The sequence below is a fragment of the Lissotriton vulgaris genome, chromosome 3_1 (assembly GCF_964263255.1).
Source record: "Lissotriton vulgaris chromosome 3_1, aLisVul1.2, whole genome shotgun sequence".
Classification (NCBI taxonomy): domain Eukaryota; kingdom Metazoa; phylum Chordata; class Amphibia; order Caudata; family Salamandridae; genus Lissotriton; species Lissotriton vulgaris.
In genome coordinates this window covers 142,727,710-142,735,673 of record NC_141689.1, presented here as the reverse complement: position 1 = coordinate 142,735,673, position 7,964 = coordinate 142,727,710, and positions in this window count along the sequence as shown.

The window sequence follows — 7,964 nt, the reverse complement described above, 5'->3', positions numbered from 1 at the left end:
AATACATATATTAACTTCTGGCGGTCACCAGTAAGTAGTTCGAGTTAGGACCTAGTTTCTATTGAAAGCATTTTTTGACTTGCCTATGATGAATCTGTGTGAAATGTTTCCAAAAAAGTCTCATAGTGACTCTTGTGAGAAGTTAGTCAGGGGGTCAAGAAAAAGATGAGGTTGAAAAAAATATGATTTCAAATGTTAGTTCCCGTAGGAGTTTGAACATGACTACAGCCTGAACCGCTGAACAAAATTACACCAAATTTGTTAGGAATGTGGATTTTGGTTAACTGATCACAATTTCAGTTGTCTGATGTAAAACTGTTCAGTAGTTGTTGAGAAATTTAATGAAAAGCAAATAAGGATATCTGGGCGAAGTCTAAGCTGAGTTCTCATGATGAGAACTGATTGGCTGTCAGCGCTTCAAACAGAAAGTGATAGCAGCTATCATGGGACCAACGTACACGATAGCACAGCAGGTTTTGAGGGTCACAAAAAGGAGGACATATAAACTATGACGACATATTTTAGTTACAATATAATTCGTTTGATGCTTATGTGATTTTGCCATGTGAATTAGCCTTCTGCTGGGATTTTAAGAATCATGTTTGAGAGAAAAGAGTTTTCTAATGATTTTGAAATAGAGGTAGAAGATACTCTAGAAGCTAAAATGAAAGCATATTTCCTATAAATTCTCACAATCTTTCTCAGCCATATGAGAATGAAGTCTGACATTCTCAATAAAATGTGTACTTCCAATATGAGAAGCCTCTCAATTGATTCCCTTGTTTTCTACTGCAGCCTCCCAGGGGTTTTCTAAAGAACAACTACACTGCCAACAGTCTTACTTATGAAAAATGTGTTGCACAACTGAAGCTATCTTGATTGATTCAAACTAGTAAAACTTAAAACATTTAATTTAGAAAGCAAAATAAGCTGTTTAATTTTTTCATAAACATTATGGTTAGTGCTATACAATGGAAACCTTGGACATGTTTTAAATGAGATGTCACATATCTTCCTGTTGTACTTCAATAGGAGCAGTCTATCAGTTGATTACCTTGTCCTCTACTGCAGCCTCACAGAGTGTTCTTAAGAACAATTAGAGCGCTACCGGTCTTACTTATGACAAATGTGTGGCACACCTGAAGCCATCTTGATTGTATCAAACTTGAAAAACTTAAATATAGCATTTTTTTTAGGAAGGAACACATTAAGGGGCTTAGGTTAGTCATATCAATTATGGTTAGTGCTGTAGAAAGAAACATTAGGACACTTTTTAAGTGAGTTCTCAAATATTTTTCACTTCTATTTCTTTAAAACATTCTGACATGCAGACTGAAACATGTACTTTCAACACCAGCAGCATATTTCCAGGAAACTCCCTGTTTATCATCTGTTTACCACAGTGTTCTGATGAGCAACTAACGTGCCAAAATTCTGAATTCGTCAAAATTGTGGCACATCTTACCGCCATCTTGATGGAATCAAAGTGGAAAATTGAAAGCATTTTCTTTAGAGGATTGTGTCGTACATGAGGAGAGTAAGGAACAAATAAGCCTCTGAATATGGCCAAAAGAGAGAAAAGAGCCCAAATGTACCACAGATATCACCTAAATGTAGCTCAAATATAGCCTAATGTCAGAAATGTATAAAACACTTTATTTTTGATTGTTTGCAGTTTTATATAGCACAGACTTGACCCAAAGGTATTGGAGTGATTTACATGAGTATTAGCTACATTACACCAGGACACATTTCTATTGGGTTTTAGGCATTGAGAGACTGAGTGATTTTCCCAGAATCACAAGATGTCGAGCTGAGGCTGAAACTGAAACCTGGTTCTCCAGTTGCAAAGTCTGCAGCTTTGGCCATAACACCACACTTTCTCTCTTAATTGCAACATATCAATTGGATAAAAACATCAAGATAGCAAATAATTTCAAAGTACTTTTTTGCTATGTGACAACTCAGAAAATATTTTACCATTTTAGTTTTTTAGAGCACTAACCATAATTTCTTTGGGAATAAGATCCTCTCTGTGTTACAATTTCAAAAATAAATGCTTTATGTATTACAGTCTTACATCAAAATGACACCAGGCATGCCACAAATTTGTAAGAAATATAGAATGTTAGCAATCTAGTTGTCCATTTGAATACAGTGGGGCGGCAGTAGTCAGAAGTACGGACTCGGATAATTGAGGGTATGGAGTAGGGGGAAGAGGCAACAAGTTGACTACACTGGGCAGGTTGGAGGGGCAGTGACAGCATAGTGGACCACTAAGGGCAGGGGAAAGGAGGCAGGGGTAAACAACCAACCATAGCATCACTCAGCACCACCACAGCACCACTCAGCACCACCACAGCATCACTCAGTGCCACCACAGCACCAATCAGCACCACCACAGCACCACTCAGTGCCACCACAGCATCACTCAGCACCACCACATTATCACTCAGCACCACCACAGCACCACTCAGCACCACCACAACATCACTCAGCACCACCATAGCATCACTCAGCACCACCCCAGCACCACTCAGCACCATCCCAGCATCACTCAGCACCATCCCAGTATCACTCAGCACCACCACAGCACCACTCAGCATCACCACAGCACCACTCAGCACCACCACAGCACCACTCAGCGCCACCCCAGCATCAATCTGCGCAACCATTCAACAACAACTGGTTCAAATATGTTCTCTCAATGTTTCAAACTTTATTACAAATGTCACAAAAAGATGTTAATATTTCACTTCTGTTCTTGGATTTTCGTCACGATAAAATACACTGAACATAATCTTCACAAAAGTTATTCAAAAAAGTTTAAGCTATTGCCATTATAAATTAAAATCACTTTTATTTAAGTATTAATTATTTAAAAAAATTAAAAGCCATTGTAATTTGTAATATCAATACAGCTAAGTCACGTAAATACAAAACATGTTGCATTATAAATGCTATAGGTGTCACATTTGCGAAAGTTATAACTATTGCCATTATAAATGACAAAGCTATTAATTTAGCTATTTTCAAAACCAACACATACATAAAAAAAATTGTCATTTACAAGACCAATAGCTCAAACTTTCCTAATGCGAGACCTATTGCATTGCAAACGCTTGTTTTTATATCTGTCAGTGCTTCCTGTTGAGGTTTAATTTTTGCGTGACAGGCACCTCATTGCCTACTTGTAACTATTCTCTAACCCTGCTACAAGGGTCAGAGCAGGGTCAGAGAATAGTTGCAAGTAGGCAACGTGGCGCCAGGAAGCACTTACAGGCTTACAGCAGCAGGTGCCCAAGTTGAAGTTAATTTCTTTATAACCCTTTTATAAAAGGTTACAAAAAATTAGCTTCAACTTTTGCACCTGCTGCTGTAACCCTGTAAGTGCTTGGCTGAAAATTCGTCCCCGCTGATTCGCTGATTTTACAGCGATTTCGCGAGATTCGCCGATCGCAAAATCGCAGAAAATCTGCAATTCCGCGAGCGTAACGAATTTTCAGCCCATGCTTAGTTATATTTAGGTGGACATTTGACTCATATAATACCAGAGAAATTGGCCCCTTTATATTTAGTTGAGCTAACTATAACTCACGTGCCTGCAACACACTGCTAATAATGTCATCTATTACATTACTCATGACATGATCAGTGACATCACTGTTGACATCACTGATGACATCTCAAATGACATCACTGAGGACATCACTGATGACATCATCCAGTGAATGTGTTTTCTGTATAGTTTAAATATTTTTCATATATATCTATGCCAAGTTGTATTGAAGAATTAATGCATTTACAAGTGCCTGATGGGATTATTTAGTAGGTGGGTGACTGCCTGTACAAGTGAGTGATTGAACGTGTCTTACTGAATGCATAGGTTAGTGACTAAACTGTGTGAAAGTCTGTATTAGTCTCTCAGTTGTAGTGTAACCGACTGCATGGGTTGCTGAACAGCTACATGAGTGTCTACATGGGTTATTGATTTGTTGTCTGAGTATCTGTATGGGTCCATGAGTGTCTGTGTGGGTGGGTGTGGGGGTGTATGACTCTGTGCATAGATATCTGAGTGGGTGATTCACTTGTTGTATGGATTCAAAAGTGCATTTGGGAAGGGCTGTATGGGTGAGTTAGTGTGTGTGTGGGATTGTTGGTTAGTGAATGAATGTCTCAGTGGTATATCTGTGACTAAAACATATGTTTTAAGGCACTTTATTTGAGTGTTGGAGTATTTAAATGACTATATATGAGAGTAAGTTATTTGAAGAGAGGGTGTATAAATGAGTGTCTGCTTCTAACAGTGATTGTATAAGACAGTAAATATGTGTTAATATCTATATAAATAAGTGATGTGGTGTGTCTATAAATAATGGCGTTTGTGTTCATAACTGTATACATGAGTAAATGGGTATGTGATTGAGTCTTTGCATTACTGACTAGGTGTGTGAGTAACTCTATGGATGAGTGGCAGAGTGTGACTGTATGTATAGATGTATGAGTGCATATGATAGTACTGTATTGATGAGTAACTAAATGTATAAGTGACTGGATGTGTGTGTAAATCTAGGGAATAGTGAGTGGTATATAGTATCTGGCGATGTTGTCTGTATGGTTTCAAAAATAGTAGTCTGCATTTTAGAATGGGTGTATCAAAGTTTATATTAGGGCATCAGTATGTGCATCAGATTACCATGTGGATGATTTCATCAGTGATATCATTTGAGATGTCATCAGTGATGTCATCAGTGATGTCACTGACCATGTCATCAGTGATATAATATTTGACATCATTAGCAGTGCCTTTCAGGCACGCGAGTTATAGTTAGCTCAACTAACTATAACGGGAACATTTCTCTTATTTTATATGAGTCAAATGTACACTGCTTCCGGAGCAGTCCCACCCTCTTATTTCATGTTATACTTTTGTTTGTTTGAAAAAGTTGCGTTTCCATTTATTTGTTTTGTCTCAATAAAGGTTATTTTTTTTACCAAGAAATACGTGAGTTTATGGGTCTACTTTTTCTGACAACACTTGTCTGTAGTTTATTGTGAAAATCGGCTGTTTATAGGAGGTTATGAGGGAAAACATTTGTAATTTTGTGGTGCACCTACCAAATATAAACCAACAGACTATTACATAAATGAAGCCTGTGTAATTGTACAACTGCAATGGTTATATGAGTGTAAATCTTTATAACACCATGAGTACTGCCCTTGTGATTACAGAACCAATAAGGCACTGCCTAGGGCCACCAAGGCTTCAGGGACTGGCAAGGCCCACCCTGCATCCCCGGACTAGAGTTGGCCTCAAAGACCCCCAAACAATTAGTAAACACTAGGCTGCAAAACATCTATGTGCCCTCCCGCGCCTAATTAACATGTGAGATTAAGGTCCACAGTACTGCAGAGACCCCACAATATAATAACAGGATTGGCCCCAGAACATTACCCACTAGTGGGCCCATTTAAGTGAATGGGTGAGACCCTGCTGTTTTTTTTTCCATTTGTAACATCCGGATCAGCTCTATTAAAGCGATACAAGGATTTCCTCCTCTCGCTTCAACAAGGCAAACAAGGACTTGCTATCACAGGGTAGAAGTCATGCACCCGCCCTGTAATTGGAAACAAAAATGTCCCACATATGCACACCTCGGGACATTGTATGAGCTGCGCCTGGGAGGTGGCGCTCCCTTGGACCATGATGCATTGTTTACTGCATAATTACTGGATTGCTGATGTGCAGCGGACTATATACTGGTGAAAAATAATTCAAATTACAAACTGTCTGCCTTATGTCCTGGAGGGCAAAGCTTCTGGAATGGCCTGTGCTTTTGCCTTAGAGATGGGGCAAACTCATGGCCACAGAGAGAAAACAGTCTGTCCCCAAACAGATGCTGTCTGTTCCCATTTTCACTCTCTCTTTCTTTGTATACTTCCTCTGTACCTATACCCTCTCCCCTGAATCTCTCCCCTTGCCTGCTACACCATTTAGCCCCCTGTCCATTTGCGCCCTTTGACTAAGTACTCCTCCCCTTGTTGGGGAAAGATCCCATATTTATATTCCGGAGTCTCAGCGAACCCGCTGAGAGAGTGCGCAGCATCAAGGGAGCCACTTACAGTTGAGGTCTGGTATGGCATCCCTTTTCCAAAGCACTCCCTCTCCCCTATTTTGGGGAAGGATCCAGTATGTAGGCCTTGGAGTCTCAGAGACATCTTTGAGAGAGTCCACTGCATATAAGGAGCCTCTCACAACAGAGATGGGGAAATGATACCACTTCCCCTGGTATCACAGCTTACTGGAATTTAGACGCAGCTTTGACTCGTCTACCGGTTTGTGTCCCCGCCACCCGCCCCCTCCTCTCTCCATGCTGTGTCCCTCACCCTCCTCTCTCCCTCCTTCATTCTGTCTTCTTCCCCTGCTCCTACCCCCTCCCCTGAATCTCTCCCCTTGCCTGCTTTTTCCCTTACATATATGTCCTTTTTGTTTGTCTCGACCTTACATGTAACTATGTTGCTAGGCTCTAATAACAGTGTAACCTTTATGACGATGTAACCTGCAACTATGGTCTGATACTCATGTAAAGCGCTCTGATACCTCCGGGTCTAGCCTATATAAAACCTTTAAAATAAGAGTAAAGAAAAGGTGGAATACTACCATGGTGCTAAAACAATGAATATATGCAGACATATAGATTCATAGCAATAACCATGAGTACTTCTAAGGTGCAAATCCTAACTAGATATACCTAAGTGTACCTAGCATGTATGTAGGTGTATAGCCAAGAATCCCATGGAGATAGGTGTATGGCCAAGAATCACCCTAGAAAAGAGACAACCCCATTACCATCTTGGCATCGATTTGGACACCCTCAGAGGGATGTCAGACCACTGCTTGCTAAAGTGTCTGCATGCAGGGACTTCAGCATCTCACGTCATCATGTCAACATGGAAGAGGTGATGTTTATATATCTAAAAGGTACCCTAAAGGGCTTCCCATAGATGTGTCATTGTACTGTGGGCATGTCGGCTAAGGATGACATTAGTGATGACCCTTATTCAGAGATACTATACAGAAGATAGTGATCCTGTTGTAATACTATTAATCCTCATGTATAATAAATGAGACTAGTTTTTCAGAGAAAACCACACATTTATTCAGCACTTAACTAGGTAAAAGGTCAGAGCCAGAACCGTTATGTAGAGCAAGGTAGGACAAATGTAGGTAAAAGGTTGTACAACTACTTTATTGGGGTACATTGGGGCTCATAACACCCACTCCTAATCCAACTGGATGACAAATTAACAAATGCTAAAATATGCCTGTCAAAAATCATAAAAGACTTTACTAGAAATAGGAGTATAAAACATCTAAAGACATGGTATGTGCTAAAAATTATGTGAAAGTAAAAAAGCTCCAAGAGTCTTCTAAATAGTCAATTTACTATTAGACTTACCACGCACTCTGACAGCCATAGTGCTCAGTGAGAGCAAGAGGAACACATAAAAAATGTTGTTCTTGAATTCCGATTTGTTTTTTTTTTTGTAAAAAGGGCAAATTGTTCTCAGCACACGGATAGCCGAAATCATTATATGTCCTGCGTGGGAGACGCAACATCACTGTTGCTTGCTTTCACAGATGACTGTCCCTGTAACACCTCTTAGATCAGGTCTATAGAGCAGAGGTAATCTACAGTTCCCACAGACATTGCTGAGTAAGTACTTGTAGCCTGTGATAGAGCCTGTGTCCATTCTGACAGGAGCTGACGTATCCTGTGGTGACTCTTAGAATGCTGACATAAACATTGGAATACGCAGCGGTCACTGCAATACGTGGGCCTTTAATGGTTCCAGTAGTACATCCCCGTCCTGTTGTGCAACCGATGGAAGTGTTAGACATATATCCAACATGCATTTGTATCCGCAGAAGAGGCAGTGGAGCAGAGGCAGGACACACTCAA